Source organism: Balaenoptera physalus (assembly GCF_965194825.1).
Source record: "Balaenoptera physalus genome assembly, chromosome: X".
Lineage (NCBI taxonomy): Eukaryota > Metazoa > Chordata > Mammalia > Artiodactyla > Balaenopteridae > Balaenoptera > Balaenoptera physalus.
In genome coordinates, this window is record NC_138903.1 from 132,584,808 (window position 1) to 132,609,390 (window position 24,583).

The 24,583-nt window shown below is 42.6% G+C and overlaps 1 pseudogene across 1 annotated transcript; it reads left to right on the plus strand.

Moving 5' to 3' along the window:
* The first annotated feature begins 1,475 nt into the window (after nt 1-1,475).
* On the plus strand, nt 1,476-24,379 carry LOC309652765 (homeobox protein Hox-D1 pseudogene; annotated as a pseudogene). The gene is made up of 3 exons: nt 1,476-1,489; nt 20,683-20,731; nt 22,813-24,379. The product of its transcript is annotated as a homeobox protein Hox-D1 pseudogene (transcript).
* The last annotated feature ends 204 nt before the right edge of the window (nt 24,380-24,583 follow it).

Here is a 24,583-nt window from a genome sequence, read left to right on the forward strand (position 1 = left end):
AAACCTATAAAACAAAAGTTGGTTCTTTGAAAAGATCAAAAATATTGACAAACCTTTAGCAAGACTGACCAAGGAAAAAAAGAGAGAAGACTGAATTACTGAAATCAAAACTGAAAGTGGGGGGACTTCCCTGGTGGTCCAGTGGCTAAGACTCTGCGCTCCCAATGCAGGGAGCCCGGGTTTGATCCCTGGTCAGGGAACGAGATCCCGCATGCGACAACAAAGAGCCCACATGCCACAACTAAAAGATCCCGCATGCCACAAAGAAGATCCCACACATGACAACGAAGATCCCACGTGCTGCAACTAAGACCCGGCGCAACCAAATTTTAAAAAAAAACAAAAAACAAAAAACTGAAAGTGGGGATAGTATTACAGATCTTATAGAAATAAAAAGGATTAGTAGAGAATGCTCTGAACAATTGTACTCCAAGAAATTATATAACCTAATGAAATGGGTACATTTCTAGAAACACAAACAACCAAAACTGACTCAAGAGAAAATAGAAAATTCAAACAGAGCTAACATGTAAAGAGACCAAATCAGTGATCAAAAATCTCACAAGAAAGAACATCCCAAGACTAGATGACTTTACTGGTGAATTCTACCAAGACTTTAAAGAACTTACACAAATCCTTCTCAGTTTCCTCCCCAAATTTGGAACAGGAAGAGATATTTTCCATCTCATTCTATGAGGTCAGCATTACTAAGATGGTGAAGCCAGACAAAGACATCAAAAGAAAAGTAAACTATCCAATATTCTTTCATGATGAAAATTTTCAACAAGCTAGAAATAGAAGAAAACTTTCTTAACATGATAAAGGGCATTCATAAAACCCCAAACCTAACATTACACTCAATGGTGAAAGGCAGAAATTGTCCCATTAAGATCAGAAATAAGCCAGCTTTTGCCATTTTTATTCAACATTGTACTGGAAGCGTTAGCCAGAGCAATTAGTCAAGAAAAAGAAATAAAAGACATCCACACTGGGAAAGAAGTAAAAAAATAAGTACAAGAACAAAATACTTAGAAATAAGTATCCAAGGAGGTGCAAGACTTGTACACCAAAAGTACAAAACATTGCTCAAATAAATTAAAGAGGACTTCAACAAGTGGAAATATATCCTATGTCCGTGGATTGGAAGACTTAATATTGTTAAGATGGCAATCCAACCAAAACAATTTACAGGTTCAAAAAATCCTTATTAAACAATCTCAACAAACTTTTTTTGCAGAAATGGAAAAGCTGATTCTGAAATGCATATGGAATCTCAAGGGACCCTTAGTAGCGAAAACAATCTTGAAAAAGAACACGTTGGGGGACTCACACTTCCTGATTTCAAAACTTACTACAAAGATAATCAAACAATGTGGTACTGGCAAGAAGACAGACATTCAGACAAATGGAACAGAAGAAAGAGCCCAGAAATAAACCCTTGCATGTACGGTTAAATGATTTTTGACAAGTGCACCATGACGTGCAATGGGTAAGGGCAGTCTTTCCAACGAATGATACTGGAGAAACTGGACATTCACATGCAAAAGAATAAAGCTGGGACCCTTACCTTACTCCACATACAAAAATTAACTCAAAATGGATCAAAGACCTTAGCTTAACAGCTAAGAGTATAAAACTATCAGAAGAAAGCATAAGGGAAAAGCTTCATGACATTGGATTTGGCAATGATTTCATGGCTAGGACACCAAAAAACACAGGTTAAAAAAAAAAAGAAAAAAAATAGATAAATTGGACTTCATCAAAATTAAAAACTTCTGTGCATCAAAGAACACGAAGGCTTCCATATGATCCAGCAATTCCACTTCTGGGTGTACATCCAAAAGGAAATGGAAACATGATATTGAAAAGATATCTGCGCTCCTATGTTTATTGCAGCATTATTCACAATAGCCAAGATAAGGAAACAACCTAAGTGTCCGTCAATGGATGAATGGATAAAGAAGATGTGGTATGTATAGCCACGTGAGAGAAAGAAATCCTGCCATCTGCAACAACTTGGATGGAGTTTGAGGGCATTCTGCTAAATGAAATAAGTCAGACAGCAAAAGAGAAATACTGTTTGATACCACTTATATGTGAAATATAAAAAGGACAAACTCAAGAGAAACAGAGAGGAGAGTGGTGTTTCCCAGGGGCTGGGGGATGGGGGAAATGGGGAGATATTGCTCACAGGGTACAAACTTCCAGTTATAAGATTAACGAGTTTGGGGATCTAATGTAGAGTATGGTGCTTATGGCAAATAATAGTGTATCATATACTTGACTGTTGCTAAGAGGGTAGAACTCACATGTTCTCACCACAAAAAAGAAATGTGACAGGATGGAGGTGGTAGCTAGTACTATGTCAGTAATCATCTTGCAATTTATAAATGTATCATATCAACACGTCAAGATTTTTGCTTCAACTCCATCCCTCCTTGCTAGCGAGGCTTTTCCTTTAGCGGAGTAAACCTAACTGCAATTCTGCTTTCATTCACCCATGTGATACTTCCAGATTTAAGCAAGAAACAGTTCACAGTCGTGAGCAAAATTTTTAACATCCCTCAGGAGCTGCTGTCCCAACTCCAGTACAGCATCCCAGATGACACTCTGGAAATTAGCCTACGGATCATAATCCTTTTCAGGTTGTTTTAAGTTTCTTTAATTGGAATCTTTAAGTTGTCAAACTTTTCCAATTTCAAATTCCCTTGCCATCCCTGACTGAACAGCAGGAACACCTAATGGGACTAGAGGACACCTACTGGTAAGAATTGCTTTTCTGGTTCAAACATTTATTACTCAGAAAGTGTCACCTCCCCTCCACACATGCACACAGAGAAAAGTGTGAGTCTGTTTCCCAGCTTCCACAATTATCACCACATAGTCAAGTTTAAGAAGCACCATGTGACAGAGCAAGACGCAACACAGCAGAAGACACAGGTGAAAGCTGTCTAACAGTATCTCTAGAGCACTCTGCTCTCCTAAGGTCCTACTATAAGTTTTGCACCTGGTCTAGGGCCCTCAGGTGTAACGGGTCTTGTATATTTTCATCAATTGAACTGTCTTTGGAGTGAACTTGAAAGACATTTGATTAATCCTTTACAAAGTGAAGAATTACTCTTGGTTCCAGTTACATGAATGAAGAGGCTCAGAGATCTACCTGGCCTGGATTAGAGCCAAGGCCTCCCCCAGCCCCACCCCCAGAGTCTCAGGAGTCAGAATGTCTCCCAAAGAGATGGGCATCCATGTTCCAACATCTGTAGAGAGAATAAACACAGACCTTCATTTTTCTTTTTCAACTTTAAGAAATTTTTTGGCCGTGCCACATGGCAGACGGGATCTTAGTTCCCAGACCAGGGATTGAACCCGTGCCCCCTGCGTTGGAAGCGTGGAGCCTTAACCACTGGACCGCCAGGGAAGTCCTAGGGACCTTCATTCTCGATGTGGAGGAGCCCTCTGCCCCGACCCTGGGCTTCCCAGGCCATTTCTCCAGCTACAGGGTTGAACCCAAAGTCCAAGTTTACAGAGACCAGGACAAGGACCACTCTACCCCCACTCTGACTGTATTTGGGTCCTTCCCACTCTCCCTCCACAAAACCCTTTTCGCCAACCACTGCCAGCCATGGGAGGCCACACACAGCGCTAGCTCTCCAGGGTGAGATCTTGAGGAAGTCGCCTTACCCCTCTCTGGGAACTTGAGAGATTCTCTACAATGGTAACTCCATGTCTCCCACAGACTGTTTGCAGTTGCTCTTGTGATGAGTAAACACCAATGTCTGCAGAAGCTGTGCTGACTTGAGAGTGGCTGTAATCTATTTCCTGGAACTCCCACTGCTTTCTTGTAGGAGTCCATGGAGTTGTCTTTTAAGGTGAGAAAAGGATCATGGTACCCAAACAGGTGTGCACCCCACCTCAACCCAGGGGTTAGCAAGAGTGTCTTGCAGTGTGTGGAGCTCAAGAGTAAAGTGGTGGACTTCCCTGGTGGCGCAGTGGTTAAGAATCCACCTGCCAATGCAGGGGACACGGGTTCGAGCCCTGGTCCGGGAAGATCCCACATGCCTCGGAACAACTAAGCCCGTGTGCCACAACTGCTGAGACTGTACTCTAGAGCCCGCAAGCCACACCTACTGAGCCCACGAGCCACAACTACTGAGACTGCGTGCCACAACTACTGAAGCCCGCACACCTAGAGCCCGTGCTCCGCAACAAGAGAAGCCACCGCAGTGAGAAGCCCGTGCACCACAACGAAGAGTAGCCCCTGCTCGCCGCAACTAGAGAAAGCCCGCGTGCAGCAACGAAGACCCAGCACAGCCATAAACAAATAAATAAAATTTTAAAAAAATGAGTAAAGTGGTGAGGGATAAAGAGGGACTTGTGGTTGCCACAACCTAGTTTGCTTTTGAAACTCTATTTCATTGTACTGTAAATGGAGGCAGGGCTTGAACATCTGATTGGATTCTGGAAGCAATGGCTGCATTCTCTATTGCAGAAAACAAGCGATAACTATTCTTCCTTGTGTCTCCTTTTCAGCTTTGGGTTGTCAGCTACCCCTGCAGACTGCCAGACACATCCCACACACAGACAGCCACAGACATGTGGATACTGTTCCTGCCGTCTCCTGCTGGGTTCAGGGAGAACTTCGTGGAGTGGATACTCTCTTCACTCACCCAGGGAGGTCCACTCTTTGGAATGCCCCATTCTCCCCTTTCTGCATCTCTTTTCCACAGGACAGTCTCACAAGTGTTACTGAACATGAAATGCTTCAAGTATGTGTAAGTATGATAAACTATTATGAGTAATAGTTACTGAAAAACATAGGAGTAAATCTTAATGACCTTGTGTTAGGCAATGATTTCTTAGATATGACACGGTCTGCTTGGGTTGCCATAACAAAATACTACAGACTAGAGGACTTAATGGAAATTTATGTCTCACAGTTCTGGAGACCGGAAATCCTAGAGCAAGGTCTGGCAGGGTTCAGTTTCTGGTGAGAACCCTCCGATGAGCACTTTCTTTCTATGTCCTCACATGGCCTTTCCTGTGTACTTGGAAAAATGGAGAGAGAGAGAGACAGCGAGAGATCTTTCTCTTCTAAGGCCACTAATCCCATCATGAGGGCTCCACCTTCATGACCTAATCTAACCCTAATTATCTCCCCAAAGCGTATCTCCAAATACCATCCCATGGTGGGGTAGGGTTTCAACATATGAATTTGAAGGGGACGCATTTTAGTCCACAGCAGACACCAATACACAAGTGACCAGAAAAAGATATATTGGACTCCAGTAAAATTAAAATTGCTTGTGCTTCAAAGAACATCATCAAGAAAATGAAAAGACTATCCACAGATTGGGAGTAAAGATTTGACAGTCATATATGTGATAAAAGTCTAGTATCCAGAATATATAAAGAGCTATTACAACTCCACTAAGAAAACACAAATAAACCAATTTAAAAATGGGCAAAAGATTTGAATAGACATTTATCCAAATAAGATATATAAGTGGCCAATAAGCAAAAGAAGAGATGCTCAACAGGATCTTTAGGGAAGTGCACATCAAAACCACAGTGACATAGGACTTCAGACTCACTGGCTGAAAGAAAAAGATAGAAAATAACAAGTGTTGGTGATGATAGAGAGAAATTGGAATCCTCATACATTGCTAGTGGGAACATAAAAGGGTGTAGCCACTGTGGAAAGGAGTCAGCAGTTCCTCAAAAAGTTTAAACATAGAGTGTAACTATACGATCCATCGATTCTACTCCCAAGTATATAGCCAAGAAAACAAAAACGTATGTCCATGCAAAAACCTATACACAATGTTCATAGCAGCATTCCTTATTCATAATAACCAAAATCAGGAAACAACCCAAATGTCCATGAACAGATGAATGCATAAAAATATGATCTATTCATACAATGTAATATTATTTGTCAGTAAAAATAAACGAAGTACAACATGGATGAACCTTGAATACCATATGTTTAGGGAGAGAAACTAGACACAAAAGACCACATACTTTATTATTGCGTTCATATGAAATATACAGAATAGGCAAATCAGTAGAGAGACATAGTATCAATACAAAGAGAAAAAAAGGAGTGAAAAACCGAATAGAGCATCCAAGAGTGGTAGGACAATATCAGATGATGTAGTTTGTATGTTAGTGGAGTTCCAGAATAAGAAAGAGAGAGAGAAAGGTCAGGGTAGATGATATATTTGAAAAGATGATGGACAAGAATTTTCTAAAATTACTGAAAGAGAAAATACACACATACACACACACACACACACACACACACAGATCCAATTAGCTCATGGAACACTAAGCATGATAAAAAGAAGGACACCTAATACTCAAACTGCTGAAAAACAAAGATAAGGAGAAATATACAAGAAGAAAATAAGGGCAACAAGAAGAAAAATAAAAATTATATACGAAGAAGCAAAGACAAGAATTACAGCAGATTCTCATCACAAAGTATGTAATCCAGAAGACAAAAGAGTGATCTTTTTTTTTTTTTTGATGTGCGCCATTTTTAAAGTCTTTATTGAATTTGTTACAATACTGCTTCTGTTTTATGTTTTTTGGTTTTTTGGCACTGAGGCATACGGGATCTTAGCTCTCCGACCAGGGATCGAACCCGCACCCCCTGCACTGGAAGGCAAAGCCTTAACCACTGGACCACCAGGGAAGTCCCCAAAAGAGTGATCTTTAAAGTGTTAAAAGAAGGGAAAAACAAAAACAAAAACCCTCTGAACCCAGAACCCTATACCTAGTAAAAATATTATTCAAAAATGAATGGGAAATAAAGAGTTTTACAGACAAACAAAATCTGAGATAATTCATTGCCAGCAATACAGTGTAAGAAATTTTAAGGAAAGTTCTTCAGGCAGGTGGAGTATACTAATATGTGTAAATGTGGATATATACCCAAAACATGAAGAGCACCCGAAATGGTAAAAATTAGGGTAAATATAAAAGATAATTTTTTCTTACATTTAGACACCTTAAAAGATAATTGTCTAAAGCAAAGGTTGGCAAATTACTGCCTGTAGGCCAAATCTGGATTGTTCTGTTTGTTTTCAGCCTTTGAACGAAGAGTAGTTTTTTTTGTTTTTTGGTTTTTTTTTAAAGCCAGGTTGCATTGTTTTTATTTATTTATTTATTTATGGCTGTGTTGGGTCCTCGTTTCTGTGCGAGGGCTTTCTCTAGTTGCGGCGAGCGGGGGCCACTCTTCATCGCGGTGTGCGCGCCTCTCACTGTCATGGCCTCTCTTGTTGCGGAGCACAGGCTCCAGACACGCAGGCTCAGTAGCTGTGGCTCACGGGCCTAGTTGCTCCGCGGCATGTGGGATCCTCCCAGACCAGGGCTCGAACCCGTGTCCCCTGCATTGGCAGGCAGATTCTCAACCACTGCGCCACCAGGGAAGCCCAAGAGTAGTTTTAAACACATATATTTTACGGACTGGATGGTCTGCAAAACCTAAAATATTTACTATCTGGCCTTTTATGGGAAAAGTGTGCTGGCTCCTGGTGTAAAGCAAAAGCAGCAACAATACATTGAAGAATTTATAAAATACGTACAAGTAAAACTTGTGACAACAATAATCCAAAGAATGAGAGGGAAAAAATGGAAGTTTACTATTTTAGGGATATAACATTATGCCCGAATTGTTATAATATTATTTGAAAATAGTCTGTGGTAAGTAAAACTTGATACTGAAAACATTTGAGCAACCACAAAGAAAACACAAAAGATATATAGCTGTCAACAAATAGTATGCATAAAATGGAATCATATAAATTCTCAATTTATCAGAAAAGGTCTGGAAAAGAGAAAAAAGGAAGAACAGATTGACAAATAGAAAACAGCAGGCAAATAGTATATTTAAACCAACCATCTCAATAATTACATTAAATGTAAATGGTCTAGGGTCAAGATGGATTAAGCATACTCTTCCTTGTCCCTCCCACTTAAAGCAAGTACAAACCTTAGGAAAAATTATGAAGCAGCTACCTGAGAACTATGAAACATAAGTGGAATATACACACATATATTTCCTTGCTCTGTCAGCTGACAGGGCCTAGAAGCAAGGACACACCAGTAGCAATGGACACACCTAGCATTGGTTTCTAATCTGATTTCCCAATAAAGGAAGCCAGGGATCCTTAGAGAAATGGATAATTCTAGAGCTGAGGCAGGAAGTATACAAGATAAGCCTGGGACATCTTGTTGTGCCATAAAGCAAGGAAATGCTCGAAAACAAACAAACAATGATGGGGGTATGTCAAAGGACCACAGGAGTCAATGGAAAGAGCTCCCAATGGTCAAATCTGGAACAATTTGAGCAATTAAATAAAAGTATACTGCATTATAACCCAAAGCATAGAATAAATATCCATGAGTTCATAGTAAGATTTCAAAAGTACTGAATAAATACATAAATGGGGGAGAAGAGACAAATTTTTCGTGCTGAAGAATTTCAAATCATTTATGTAGACACTCCCCCACTTAAGGAGGTGGAACATATAACCCTCACTCCTTAACTGTGGGTTGCACATAGTGACTTCCTTCCAAATACTAGAGTATGGAAACAGGGGAGGAAAAGAGTAACTATTTGGTGGAGAAGCCTCAACAACACTATCTCAGCCAGGTGATCAAGGTCAATATCAGCAGTGGGAAGTCATGTTGATAGTATGTACCCTTGATATGATGCAATGAGAAGGGCACTTCACCTTTCTGGTCTTCCTCCCCCAAACTCATAACAACACTCTAATTATGAGAGAAACACAAGACAAATTCGAGTAGAGGGACATTCTACAGTATTCTTAACCAGTACTCCTCAAAATTGTCAATGTCATCAAAAAAAAAAAAAAGTAAAGTTTGAGAAACTGGCACTGCAAAGAGAAGTTTAAGAAAATATGACAGCTACATGGACCGTGGTATGCTGGATGTGATCCTATAACAAAAGAAAGAACATTAGGTAAAGACTAAATATAAAAATATAATATAAATTAATTACTATTATAAGTATTAAATTGAATATTAATATTACGTAATTAAGTTGAGCAATTAAGTAATTAAATTAATGATAAATGTTAAATATGAATACATAAACATATAGTTATCATGAATATAATACAAAAAGAAAATACAAAATCTACCTCAGAGAAAATACGGCCTACAAGGCCAAAAATATTTACAATTTCGCCATTTGCGGGAAAAGTTTGTTGACCACTGATGTAAAGCAAAATAACACGAATATATTGACGGGTTTATAACGTAGGTAGAAGCAAAAGCCCCAGGCCCGAAGCTGTAACCCTGTGGCGGGAGCCTCAGTAACAGCATGACAGACACCTAAAACTCTGAGGGAGGGTAATGTTTCTCTCCGTAAGGGAAAACCTTTGTCCAAAACGTGAGAGGTAACTGTTTTGCTATTTTTCTATTATCTCATCACTCGGTCATCTAGGCAAGTCCATTCAAGGGACGTACACAACAGAGTGAGGAGACTAAAGACCCCGCACACAGAGTTAGAGGACCAGGAGGGGAGTCTCCTGGTGGCCAGAGAGTGAGGGAAGATAGCGGAAAGGAGCAAATATAAGCAAGGGGTTCCATCAAGTTGTAGGAATTCCTGGGTTTGACCTGAGCTGTGCATGCAGAAGTCTCACCATAAACAGAATACGAAAAGCATGGCGAATTGAACAATTGCCCAAGGGTCAGACTGGGCCCTGGGTGATTCACAAACACTATGGATCTAAATATCACTGCACCAACCACAGCAAAATGCACATTTATTTCAAGCACATGTGGAACATCCACCAAAATAGATTACATCCTGTGCCATAAAAACACATTTAAAAAATTTAAATGATGCAGAGTATGTTCTCTGACAATAAAGGAATCAAACTAGAAATCAAACAATAATGGAAGGATAAGAAGAATCTCAAAACACTTGGAAATTAAACAGTTATCCATAGGTCAAAGAGAAATTCTCAAGGAAATAGAAACGGTACTGAACTGAATTAAAATGAAAGTGCAACATATTAAAATTTCTGAGATGCAGCTAAATCAGTGTTAAGAGGGAAAATTATAGCATTTAATGCTTAGATTAAGAAAGAAGAAAGACCACAAATCAATAATCTTTGCTTCCACCTTAACTGAGAAAGAAAAAGAAGAAAAAACTTCACCCAAAGCAATCAGAAAACAAACACACACCAATAAACAGACAAAAAACAGAAGAAAACAATAGAAATCAGAAAGAAAAGAAAATCATGGAAAGCAAAACTGGTTCATTGAAAAGATCAATAAAGTTGATAAAACTCTAGCCAGATAAACAAAGTAAAAAAAGAGAAGACATGAATTGCTAATATCAGAAAGGAAACACTGAATATCACTACAAGTCTACAAGCCCTACACTAAAGATGTTGGGATCGGAAGGAAACACTAAGAACAAATCTACGTACCTAAATTCAAGAACCTAAATGGAACTGCACAATTCCTCAAAATTCAGAAACTACCCAACTCACCCTAGATGAAATGCATAACCTGAATAGTACTACAACTGTTCAAGAACTGATATCATACGTTTAAAGTTTCTAAAGAGGAAATCTTTAGAACCAGAGAAACATCAAAAAATCAAGCGGAAACTGTCAGAACCAACTTTGTCAGAACTCTGAAAAACAGTCAAAGGTTTGCAGCAACCAAGCTATCAAGATTGTGAGCACCTCCGGGTAAGGGTCATGTGTCATGCTCTGTGGTCCTGGTGCCCACTATGGTTCTTGGCACTCAGTGGGAGATCAGAAAGTGTTTGTTAAATAACATCTTACTCACAGCTCACGCGATCTGGTTGCATCAACTTTATTTGGCCTCCAATACATGTAACATGTCAGCATGACCATAAACACAAACAGGAGCAGTAACACAAGCACACGTCTCCAAACATCTGTAGGAGAGGTGCCTGATCGTTACACAGGCACATCAATGCTGTGAAAGAACAAAATGAGGGCAAGAGAGGGGCTTCCCTGGTGGCGCAGTGGGCAAGAATCCGCCTGCCAACGCAGGGGACATGGGTTCGAGCCCTGGTCCGGGAAGATCCCACATGCCTCGGAACAACTAAGCCCGTGCGCCACAACTACTGAGCCTGCGCTCTAGAGCCCGCAAGCCACAACTACTGAAGCCTGCGTGCCTAGAGCCCATGCTCCACAACAAGAGAAGCCACTGCTCACCACAACTAGACAAAGCCCGCGTGCAGCAATGAAGACCCAACACAGCCAATAAATGAATGAATGAATGAATGAATAAATAAATAAATAAATAAACAAACAAATAAATGGGAAAAAAAGCTCTGTAAAAAAAAATGATGGCAAGAGAGAGCTGTTCACAGAACGAGCAAGCTGAGCCAGCGTCCTCCACGTGCTGGAGGGACAGTGGTGGCACTTAGGAGGAAATGGCCAACCAGGTGCAGTAGGAGGGCAGGTTAGGTCTGGGGAGGGGCACAATGTTCTGATGAGTTCCAGAAGCACAAAACCAAGTCCTTTCCTAAATTATCCTCTGGCACATTCAAGAGACAGAGACCTTTGACTCTCCTCCTAACAGGATAAACATTCTGGCCCCTGCCAGCTAGTGTACACGTTAAATGTCAGTACACAAGAAACAAGTGCCTGCACAGTCCAAATTCCAGGCCTCACATTCCTATCATTATTACAGAAAAGTGAGCGTACGAAACAACAATTTAGTAATTTAGTGTCATTTTTGCTTAAGTCAAAAGGACCTAAGACTTTTGTGTTTGGTTAGCAGCTCCACCATTCTAGTGACAGAGAGGTCAAGACAGTAAGTTGATAGATATCTAAGCAAAAAAATAAGCCTATGACCAAAATTCAGATGGAAATGCAATTGTGCACATGACCGACCATAGGTTAGAGAATTCATAATACACAATGAGGATGCTCAGCTGGTGTTTTTGGCCCCTCATCGAGACTTCATGCTTGCCTGGGTCTGGGGCCACGATGTCGAGCAGCCACTGGACGGAGCCTGACCTGAAAGAATAAAGAGAACACAGGTGAACTCAATGTGTTTCTTTTTTTTTTTTTTTGAAATTTATTTACTTTTTATACAGCAGGTTCTTATTAGTTATCTGTTTTATACATATTAGTGTATATATGTCAATCCCAATCTCCCAATGCATCCCAGCACCACCACCACCACCCACACCCCTGCTTTCCCCCCCTTGGTGTCCATACGTTTGTTCTCTATATCTGTGTCTCTACTTCTGCCCTGCAAACCGGTCCATCTGTACCATTTTTCTAGGTTCCACATATATGCGTTAATACACGATATTTGTTTTTCTCTTTCTGACTTACTTCACTCTGTATGACAGTCTCTAGATCCATCCACGTCTCTACAAATGACCCAATTTCGTTCCTTTCTATGGCTGAGTAATATTCCATTGTAGATACGTACCACATCTTCTTTATCCATTCATCTGTCGATGGGCATTTAGGTTGCTTCCATGACCTGGCTATTATAAATAGTGCTGCAGTCAACATTGGGGTGCATGTGTCTTTTTGAATTATGGTTTTCTCCGGGTATATGCCCAGTAGTGGGATTGCTGGGTCATATGGTCATTCTATTTTTAGTTTTTTAAGGAACCTCCATACTGTTCTCCATAGTGGCTATATCAATTTACATTCCCACCAACAGTGCAAGAGGATTCCCTTTTCTTCACACCCTCTCCAGCATTTGTTGTTTCCAGATTTTCTGATGAGGCCCATTCTAACTGGTGTGAGGTGATACCTTATTGTAGTTTTGATTTGCATTTCTCTAATAATTAGTGATGTCGAGCAGCTATTCATGTGCCTCTTGGCCACCTGTATGTCTTCTTTGGAGAAATGTCTATTTACGTCTTCTGCCCATTTGTGGATTGGGTTGTTTGTTTTTTTTTAATATTGAGCTGCATGAGCTGTTTATATATTTTGGAGATTAATCCTTCGTCCGATGATTCGTTTGCAAATATTTTCTCCTATTCTGAGGGTTGTCTTTTCGTCTTGATTGTAGTTTCCTTTGCTTTGCAAAAGCTTTTAAGTTTCATTAGGTCATTTGTTTGTTTTTGTTTTTATTTCCATTACTCTAGGAGGTGGATCAAAAAAGATCTTGCTGTGATTTATGTCAAAGAGTGTTCTTCCTGTGTTTTCCTCTAAGAGTTTTATAGTGTCTGGTCTTACATTTAGGTCTCGAATCCATTTTGAGTTTATTTTTGTGTATGGTGTTACGGAGTGTTCTAATTTCATTCTTTTAAATGTAGCTGTCCAGTTTTCCCAGCACCACTTATTGAAGAGACTGTCTTTTCTCCATTGTACATCCTTGCCTCCTTTGTCATAGATTAGTTGACCGTAGGTGCATGGGTTTATCTCTGGGCTTTCTATCCTGTTCCATTGATCTATATTTCTGTTTTTGTGCCAGTACCATATTGTCTTGATTACTGTAGCTTTGTAGTATAGTCTGAAGTCAGGGGGTCTGATTCCTCCAGCTCCGTTTTCTTCCCTCAATATTGCTTTGGCTATTCGGGGTATTAAATTTACTGAGGCTTGATTTATGACCCAAGATGTGATCTATCCTGGAGAATGTTCCGTGTGCACTGGAGGAGAAAGTGTAATCTTCTGTTTTGGCATGGAATGTCCTATAAATACCAATTCAATCTATCTGGTCTATTGTGTCATTTAAAGCTTGTGTTTCCTTATTAATTTTCTATCTGGATGATCTGTCCATTGGTGTGAGTCAGGTGTTAAAGTCCCCCACTATTATTGTGTTACTGTCGAATTCCTCTTTTATAGCTGTTAGCAGTTGCCTTATGTACTGAGGTGCTCCTATGTTGGGTGCATATATATTTATATTTATAATTGTTAGATCTTCTTCTTGGACTGATCCCTTGATCATTATGTAATGTCCTTCCTTGTCTCTTGTAACAGTCTTTATTTTAAAGTCTATCTTATCTGATATGAGGATTGCTACTCCAGCTTTCTTTTGATTTCCATTTGCATAGAATATCTTTTTCCATCCCCTCACTTTCAGTCTGTATGTGGTCCTAGGTCTGAAGTGTGTCTCTGGTAGACAGCATATATATGGGTCTTGTTTTTGTATCCATTCAGCGAGCCTGTGTCTTTTGGCTGGAGCATTGAATCCATTCACGTTTAAGGTAATTATTGATATGTATGTTCCTATGACCATTTTCTTAATTGTTAAGGGTTTGTTTTTGTAGGTCCTTTTCTTCTCTTGTGTTTCCCACTTAGAAAAGTTCCTTTAGCATTTGTTGTCGAGCTGCTTTGGTGGTGCTGAATTCTCGTAGCTTTTGCTTGCCTGTAAAGCTTTCGATTTCTCCGCTGAATCTGAATGAGATCCTTGCTGGCTAGAGTAATCTTCCCTTTCATCACTTTAAATATATTGTGCCACTCCCTTCTGGCTTGTAGAGTTTCTGCTGAAAGATCAGCTGTTAACCTTATGGGAGTGCCCTTGTATGTTATTTGTCGTTTTTCCCTTGTTGCTTTCAATAATTTTTCTTTGTCTTTAATTTTTGTCAATTTGATTACTATGTGCCTTGGCGTGTTTCTCCTTGGGTTTATCCTGCCTGGGACTCTCTGCGCTTCCTGGACTTGGGTGGCTATTTCCTTTCCCACGTTAGGGAAGTTTTCACCTACAATCTCTTCAAATATTTTCCCGGGTCCTTTCTCTCTCTCTTCTCCTTCTGGGACCCCTATAATGCGAATGTTGTTGCATTTAATGTTGGCCCAGAGGTCTCGTAGGCTGTCTTCATTTCTTTTCATTCTTTTTTCTGTATTTTCTTCTGCGGCAGTGAATTCCACCATTCTGTCTTCCAGGCCACTTATCCATTCTTCTGCCTCAGTTATTCTGCTATTGATTCCTTCTAGTGTATTTTTCATTTCAGTTACTGTAATGTTCATCTCTGTTTGTTTGTTCTTTAACTCTTCTAGGTGTTTGTTCTTTAATTCTTCTAGGTCTTTGTTAATCATTTCTTGCATCTTCTCGATCTTTGCCTCCATTCTTTTTCCGAGGTCCTGGATCATCTTCACTATCATTATTCTGAATTCTTTTTCTGGAAGGTTGCCTATCTCCACTTCATTTAGTTGTTTTTCTGGGGTTTCATCTTGTTCCTTCATCTGGTACAAAGTCCTCTGCCTTTCATTTTGTCTGTCTTTCTGTGAATGTGGTTTTCCTTCCACAGGCTGCAGAACTGTAGTCCTGAATGTGTTTCTTATTGAAACACCTTGATCTCAAAATGAGCAAAGGATTGTTCTCAGATGGGAGTTTAAATGGCACCCTTCTTTGGAGGTATTCATAGGTACACTTCAAACTGAAAACGTTTAAGCCTTCCTCATACCCCGTGAGGAAAGTTGGCAGACAGGCAGTATATGAGAAAACAGATCCAAACCCCACACCCAAAAGGAACTAAGAAGGATGAGAAGAGCCCACATGTGATCATGTCACTCTGCTGCTTAATTCTCCACCACCCATAAAATAAGGTCCACACCCCTTACTCTGATATTCAGGGCCCCTCTAAGTTGGACACAAACCCCCATATCTTCTCTATACACACTGTGATCCTACTGATTGTTTTCCACGGTGGACGACTTCTCTTACACTGCAGGAAGTAGGGCTGATTTTTTTGTGTTGGGTTGTAATCCATGTGACAAGTTAGCCACAGTTAGCACTGATTCCTGGGCTGGTTATTTAGGAAATGATCCAAGTGCTAGATTCCTCTCTTCCTTCTCTTCCTTACTTCTACATCTGAGCTCAAGAGAGGAGAAAACCTGACAAACACTACCTCAGCTCGGTGATCAAGGTAAATATCAACAGTGATAAATCATGTTGATAGTATGTACCCTTGATATAATGTCATCAGAATGGCACTTTATCTCTCTGGTCTTCCTCCCCAAAACTCATAATCCCAGTTGAACACTTTGGACTAACACTTCTTTTTACGATGAATGGATGTCGATTTCTATTAGATACTTGCCTGTGTCGATTTAGATCTGATTTTTCTCATTCAATCTGTTATTGTAATAAGGCAATCCTGGGCTTACTCATTCCCAGATGCACCCCTCATTCCTCATTGCTCTGCTCTAGATTATACAGGGGCTGACCCCTGCAGGCTGCAACTCAAACTAGCCAACATGTGGCTGCCATTTTGGTTCAGCTAACTGGAAATACCATCAAGAGATTAGAACCCTGGAAGATAGAGCAGTCAGAGATTTTCTCCTTCCTCTGCATCAGGTGGCTTCTCCTTCAATGGTTATGTATTCTCCATGGCTTCAGCCACCATCAGATTGACCCATCATGGCTCCAGATCCTGTTGAATCCAACACCCAGGTTCCAGTAACACTATCTCCTCTCTTGGTCCTTCCGTGCTAGACGTGAGAGTGATTTTCTCGTGTTGCTAATAAATGGGTTTCCCAAGTCTCCACTGCTTGGCTTCTCTATCACTTGTGTAACCAATCCCCTGCATTAAATTCCCTCTGTGTTAAATATTTACAGTGCTTTCTATTTCCCTGGACAATCCCTGACTGTTACATGTGGCCAATTATATTGATTGATCTTCTAGTGTTAAACTTCTTTGCATTACTGGGATAAACCCAGCTCTGTCACCAGCAGTTAAATACGATTGTCTCTTCTGTAATTAATAATAATAATAATCAAATAAAACACCCCCGGGCTCTGAAACTTCCCCCAAATAACACATCTCTCATCATCATCTTCACAGCCTTCTCAAAAATAATTTTTACACTCCCTAGTTTTCTGATATATATTGAAAAAATTCTAATAACCTAAGTAATAGAGTGATTTAGTCAACTTGTAAAACAATTCAATCAATACACATGAAGTTATATAGTACGACCTGTGCAGTAGAGCCAAAATGGTACTCAAAGGGAAATATATAGCCTTAACTAGATGCATTAGAAAAGAAGAAATCTTTAAATCACCCAAGAAATTCAAGAAGCTAGGTAATGAACATTATATTAAACCTTAAGTAGTAGAAGGTAGGAAATAATGAAGATAAGTGTAGAAATAATGAATTAGAAAAGAGTAAGGCCAACAAACAAATGCCAATTATTTGAAAATATTTATGAAACAGACTTTTTTTGAAAATATGACCAGATATTAAAGAAAAAATAACAAGTAAACAAGATAAGTTAAAACTGTATAAAATATAGATGCAAAAGATATTTAAGTGATGTAAAGACACAGCAAGTATGTTATATGATTCCCTCAAGATAAGCAAATGGTGGACAAGGAAAAGTTTCTACATATGAAAGTATTTCAGGTAATAAACTACAAATGAATGAGAGAATTTGAAAATTACCCCTCTGCAACCCCCAATGGATAAATGAAGGTGATGATCATCAGTGACTGCCAACTTCAGCACAAAGGACAGCAAACATTACGTTCTTCCTAATGGAAGTGCATACATCACCTATGTAGCAGTCTTGTAAATAAACAAACAAGTTAATCAAGCTCCTACCCGTAACTACCAACTTAAAGAACTATTGAGGGGCCACAGTACATGTTAAATGACACCAAAGTGTTTCATTCCACATGATCCATATAACGGGAAACTTGACAAAGTACAAGACCTGATTTATTTTCAACAACAACAAAAAAACTACAAGGAAAAAAAAGGCGGTACAGGGGAAACCTACTGATTAAAAAAGACTTAAGGGACCTAAGCAAAAAAAATCACAATATATAGACCATATTTGTGATCCAAACAAACTAAAAAACATTTTTTAATGTATAAGGTGAATGTGAAAAATGACTAGATATTTGGTGAAGTTAAAACTTATTTAAATTTTTAGGAATGATCATTGTTTTGGGTTTATGTTGCATAAAAGATTCCTGGTCTTTTAGAAATGCATACTGACATACTTAGAGATGAAATAGCGTGATGTCTTGGACTACCTTCACAGTATTCTATTGGCAGAGATGTGGGGAAGGTGAGGGTACACTGGAACCAGACTGGCCATGTACTGAAGATTATTGACGCTGGGTGTCAAGTATATTGGATTCGTTATACTATTCTCTACTGTTGTGTGTGTTTCACAGTTTCTGTAATAAAAGTTTTATTATAAATATCATGCAATTAAATTTGAAATCCTGGGTGAAATGGACAATATTAAAAAAAAAAAAAAGACCAAATCGGTCCATAAAGAAATAGAAAACTTTAAACAATACAAACTTGAACTGCATTCAACACCCAAGCTACCCGCAAATGCTCCAGGACAGGCATTTTGGGTGGCCAATTCTACCAATGGTCAGGAAAAACTAATCACCATCTTAAGTAAAGTCTTCTAAAGCGTAAAAAAACTGGGAAGTGATTTAACTTATTTTCCCAGACTAGCTCTGCTTGACTATAAAGCCAGATGAGTACCCCACTCCTCCCATGAACAGAACACTTGAGCCAAGTTCACCCACACAGTAGCAAATATCCTACGCAAACTAATAGCATATTCAATGTAGCAGTGAGTTAAATGAACAGACAGGTGTGGCTAAAGAATGAAAATATGATTTAAACTAGAAAATAGTTCAATTGTAATTCTCCACAATAACAAGTTAGGAGAAAACATTGAAGCGTGTCAGTGGGTATGGAAAAAGCCTCTGAAAGCAATTCAACATGAGTACAACTTTTAGCAGATTAAGATTAGAAGGGAACTGCCCCTTCCTAATATCTACAGCAAACATACTTAAATGTGAAATGTTTGAGGCACTCCCATTAAAGACAGGGACAAGACATAGATGTATGCTCTCCCCTCTACAATGCAAAAGTTCACTGGAACACACAGTCAGAACTATGCATATCAAAGTAAATGAGAAGTATGAATATTGAAAAAGAGATAATATTTTGGGACAATATGGTCATCTACCTAGAGAATTCAAAGAAATCGGTACATGGAATACTCGAGTTAATAAGAGACCAGAGAAATATTGTATGGAAGATCACAACCAAGAGCCTTGCCACACACACACAAAAAGCACCAACTATTTAGAAGATATAATAGAAACTACCCCATTCGCAACAGCGACAAAATCCAAAAATTACCTAAGAAGAAGCCTAACAAAAGTATATAAGATCTTAATGGACGCTACTATACAGTACAGGCTACTCATCAGTATAAATTTACTGATAGATTCAGGTAAAAAAAAAAAAAAGTCGCAAATAAATCAAGCAGTATATCACATTCATTTCTGGGGAACAGACTGTTGTAAAGGTGTCAAGTCTGCTTAAATTATTTACAGGTTTAGGGCCTTACCTGTAGCTGCCACGATGGCGATGAAGTGTAGACTGCTGTCTTCTGCTCCCACAACCAACCCTCGCAAACTAGAGAAGGGACAAATGAAACTAATGAAAAACACAGTATCAACAACCAAAGCTAAACAACAGAACGTGAGAAACCTCTGGAGAAGACTCAAGACTGTGTTGAACAGGACAATAAAAGTAAAATCCCAGAGGAGAGAGGGGAAGGGTCTGTGATCCAAACAATATGAGAAATAACTGCCCATCGTCAACGTTCCCACAGACGCCAGGTCCTGTGAGCTGCTTCACGAAGCTCACGCGCATCCCTGCAGCCCCTACAAGACACGGCTCGTCACACCCACTCGCTTCACAGGTGAAGAACCTGAGGCCACGGGGCTTGGGAATCTTCCCAGGGTCACGTGCTGCTAAGTGACGGGGTGGGGACCAGAGCCCTGGTCTGACTTCCTCTCGAGCCCACGCTGCGCCCCCCCACCCCCGGCCCGTGGCCGACCTCCTGACTGGCGACTCCTTGCTCTTCTCGGTGCTACACGGTGTCTTTCAGTTGACAAAAAGCAGGCCCAAGAAAGGCGACAACAAGAATCAAAGACGACCTCAGTGCTGCCTGTGAGCTTTATTAACCTGAGGTCCTCCCGCCCGAGTCCCAGGGTCTTTGCGGGCTGAGGTTCCGGCATGTCTGTCCAGCCCCAGCACCTTCCCCTGTGACAGCACCCTGCCCCTGCTCTTCCCCCACGTGCCCTCCTGTCAGGCTCTGGAACCTGAACCTGCTGACCACCTGCTGCCCCTTCTGAGGGCTGCACAGGATCTCCTGCCCTCCCCCGACACAGAGCATTCCTAGTCCCTGCAGAAGAATCCTCCGACTCTCCCATCCCTCACTCCGGAACCCCTCTGACCCCGACAGTCCCTTTGACTTCGGATAATAACCTTTAGACACCTGGTAATCCTTCTGGGCAACTCCAACGCTTTCTCAAAATGTTTTGCAATTGGGTTTGTGAGTAGTCTGATTTGCCACGTAATCGACTGGTTCTTTGGAGACAGCCCTGAATTGAGAGAGAGGGTTTTTGAAACCTCCCTGACATTTGCAGCAGGATTTTAATGGGGTGCCTTCTTTGAAACTGGCCACTGAACCCATGCACAGATGCATGAGCTTACCTAGGTCACCCAAAGCCTCCCTCCTAAATGGTACATGAGGAAGGACCACGGAAGCCACTGCGGAGCCAACATCTACTAAGGTTGAACTCTTGAAAACCGTGGGATCCTCCGAGGAGGTGAAACATAGTTCCTTGGTAGCTCAGCTTTTAAAAGAAAAAAGAATTAACCATCCTTCCATGGCCTCTTGTCTGGTCCCTGCCCCACAGGAAGGTCGTGGCTGTCAGGGTGCCCGAGGGCAGCTGTGCAGGTGCTCAGGTACGTTCCGCCCTGTGGAGGCCGCTGAGACTCCCAGGTTAAGATTTTACCTTTGCATCAAAAGGAAGGAGACCATTCCCAGCCAACTGACATTACAGTCAGCATGATAGACAGTATTGCAAAGGGAAGTAAGTGCAGAAAGCTACTATGTGGTGAAGCGCAAATCCACCCGGCTGATATTTATGTGATCCTCTTAAAATGAGATGTGATACTGTGTGTGAAAACATCTGTCATACAGGAGGCACTTAAATATTTGGAGGATAGCAAGGCAGATCTGGCCTTCTCAGAAACCCCTCCAAGAAATGAAGAAGCTTGTTGTCCTAACAAATTATAACGGTCACGCTTAAGTAAGCACCTACTAAGTCACACGGTATGGGAGAGACTACCAGTGCTCGTCCATATCTTGTCTTCCTTTCCCCCATCCTGGACACAGGGGATGCTACATGGCCAGTCCACTTGTAGTCAGGAAGGGTCATGTGACCAGCCGTTGCCATCGGGATATGAGTGGAAGCATTACTTGTCACATCCAGAGCCAACGTGCCATTTCTGTGCTTTCGTTCGCTCAGCAGCAAACATGGCAATCCTGTGGTGGAACTCCAAAAAGGAAACAGCCTGGAAACTTGGGCCCCCTGAGAGCAGAGAGCCCCTACCAAAAAAAGTCAGAGCTTATGTGCACCAAAAATAAACTTGTATTGTGTTAAGCCATTCAAATTTCAGGTTTTCCCTGTTGTGTCAACTCACAGTTACTTTAGCTGACTAACACACAGCTACTCTTTCTGTTAGAGTTACTCAAGTATTGTAAGTAGAATGGTAATAGTGCACGCACTCTTGCTGAAAAAAATCCTAAAACTTCAGACAAATCATAGTTCTCCCTTTACAGAGTTTCTTCACAATTCAGCCCCATCTTCAGAAACGACCACAACTAACAATCTGGTGTATGTTACTTTTAAAGCTGATTCTAGACCCTTTCATACCGAAGTGTTTGTGAGTTTGAGGATCTGGGGGCTGGTTATGACCATAACATGGCAGCAGCATAAGACAAGCTTTATATGGGCAGTACTTCGACAGGATGGCATGTGAAGGGAAGTCCCTCACAGCCAGCGAGAGGCCTTGCAGAGATAACGGCAAAGGCTCACCACCCAATAGGGCAAGACGCAAGGGAAGTCCCAGAGGAGAGGAGGGATCAGAGAGTGAGGCCACCTCTCGGCACAGTGGGAGTCTTTGGGTCAGAGAGCTCCAAAAGGCAGCAGTGGCTTGGAGTCTTATAGCCTCAGGGTTATCCTATCTACGCCCAGCAGGCTTGGGGTACAGTTTTGCAGGGTAGGCAAAGAAGGCAGGCTCTAAAGGGTAAAACTCAGCTCATTCGGACTACATTTAAAGCAACTGGATGTGTAAACACTTGGGTTTGCTGGGGGATATTTTAGGAAGGGGCTCCATCTCACACTTCTGTAAGCATTGGGATATTGTAGCGCATTCCACCCCACCGCCAACCCCAAGCTTAACTTGCCTTCCTCTTGCGCCTGGTTGGTCATTTCTTCCTAAGTGCCACCTCCGTCCCTCCACCGCTTGGAGGACAGTGTCTCAACTTGCTCAGTCTGTGAGGAGCTCTCTCCTGCCATCATTTGCTTCTTTCACAGCACGGATCTGGTTTTCACGAAAGATGTGATGTTTTCAAGTTACACGTGGGCTAAAACGGTTCTGTCTACGTTGGCTGCGTGAGGATCAGGCACCTCTTCTAAAGACGTTTAGAGAGGTGTACTCGTGTTACTGCTCCTGCTTTGTGTTTATGGTCGTGTTGACGTGTTACACGTGTGGGAGGCCAAATAAAGTTGATGCAACCAGATCGTGTGGGCTGTGAGGCACTTTCCGATCTTCTGCTGGGTGCCAAGGCCCATGATGGGCACCAGGACCACGGAGCATGACGTGTGAACTCTGCAGCTCACCATCTCATAGGAGGTGCGGGCACACAACAGAGTTCCTTCTGCAGGCTTCCAGAAGTGTCAAGGCACACAGACAACAAACACTGATAATTACAAATGTGCTTGTTCCTGCCCATGGCTCAGTGAGGGCAGCTCGGCTAGAGAGGGAAGGCGGAGCGGCGCAGACCCCGGCGGTCCTGCGGGCCCCTCACCGGGGCCCGGCCGCCGCGCTCAGGTGGGTGGGCCGGAACCCTGAGCTCCTACCTGCGCTACGTGTCGCGCGGCAGCGGCAGGGGCGGCGGCGACGTGCTGAGCTTCGCGCCCAAGTTCTGCCGCGCCGACGCCCGGCCAGTGGTCCCGCAGCCGGCCTTGCCCCTGGGCAGCGGCGACGGCGCCTTCGTGAGCCGCCTGCCCCCGGCCGCTCCGGCGCGGCCTCCCGCGCCGCCCCCGGCCGCGTACGCGCTGTGCCCCCGCGGAGGGGACCGACGAGGAGCCGGGCGCCGCACCTGCCGCGGCTGGGCGCGCGGACTGCGGTCCCCCGGGGCCCGGGCCCGCGTACGACTTCCGGCGCGCGCGCGGGCGGCCGGCCGGCGACGGCGGGGCGCACGTCCGCTACGCCGCCTCGACCGTCTTCCCGGGGCGGTGGCTCCTTCCTCCTCAGCAGCCGGGCGGACCGCGCGGGGCCTTCGGCGGGGCTGCCCCCTTCCCGGCGTGTCTCAAAGAGCCGGCCGAGGGCCACTCCGGGGCCTTCCAGACCGCGTCCCGCGCCCGCGGCACCTGCCCCAAGTCCGCGCCCCCGCCCCGCGGCCTCCCCGCCGCCTTCAGCACGTTCGAGTGGACGACAGTGAAGAGGAACGCCTCCCCCGAAGAAAAGCAGATTCGCCAGCTCCTCCAGCGCGATCCGCACGGACTTCAGCACCCAGCAACCAACAGAACTCGAGAAGGGGTCTCATTTCCGTAAGTACTTAACTCGGGCCCGACGCATCCAGGTAGCCAACTCGTTGCAGCTGCGCGACACCCAAGTCACAATCCGGTTCCAGAACCGCAGGATGAAACAGAAGAAAAGGGAACGAGACGAGAAGGGCTTCTGCCCTCGGCCACCACCGTGACTTCCCTGCAACTTCCCCTCTCCGGAACGAGCCCCACTAAGTCTGGCCAGAACCCGGGGAGCCTTTTCAGGCCCAAGCACCTTCATGAGCTTCAGTCACGAGGCTGAGGAACCGTGGCCTGCAGAACTCACAGGCCACCCCACCCCTATCTGGACTTGTTAGCTCAATTTGGGATGGAGGCGGGCCTGGCAGAAATAATGGAGGGTTCACTTGGGAGAGGAAGTATCTTGGTGGCTTCTGAGTTCGGAGCTGAGGGTGTACAGTTGGGTGTTAATTTGCAGTCTCTAAAGCCACTGATGTGTGTATTAACTGTGTCTTATCAGGGAAAAGGTGCCCAGCCGCCAGCCTAGCCCTGCTGCCATGTTGCCTAACTTAGTCGTGTGCAGTTCTCGGTGCTGAGCTCTCCCAACCGCCTGATGTGCTCAGAAGAGCGTCTACCCAAAGTTTCATCTGGTTTTAATTTAAAAGACAAGACTCCATGTAGTCTTGAGATGACCAAAGGTAGCTACAGTCAGGGCCTCCTTGATGTATAAGCTGCTTCAACAATGATCTTCATGTTTGCGCTACAGGTTTTTTGTTTGTTTGTTTGTTCGTTTTCTTTAAAAAGCAGGTTCTACCTCTCCATGTGCCCGAGTGAAGATACAGTCGCTGTTTAGTTAGTAGCTGAACAAATCCACAGGGTGGGTAGAGATCCTGAACAATACCTTGACACCAGCTACTCAAACTTGAATGTAAATATATATAGTATGTACGTTTTTTGAGAGGTTTGCTTGCAATGAACTCATAGGTGACATTTAATGTCATACCATATAAAGGGTTTGAAC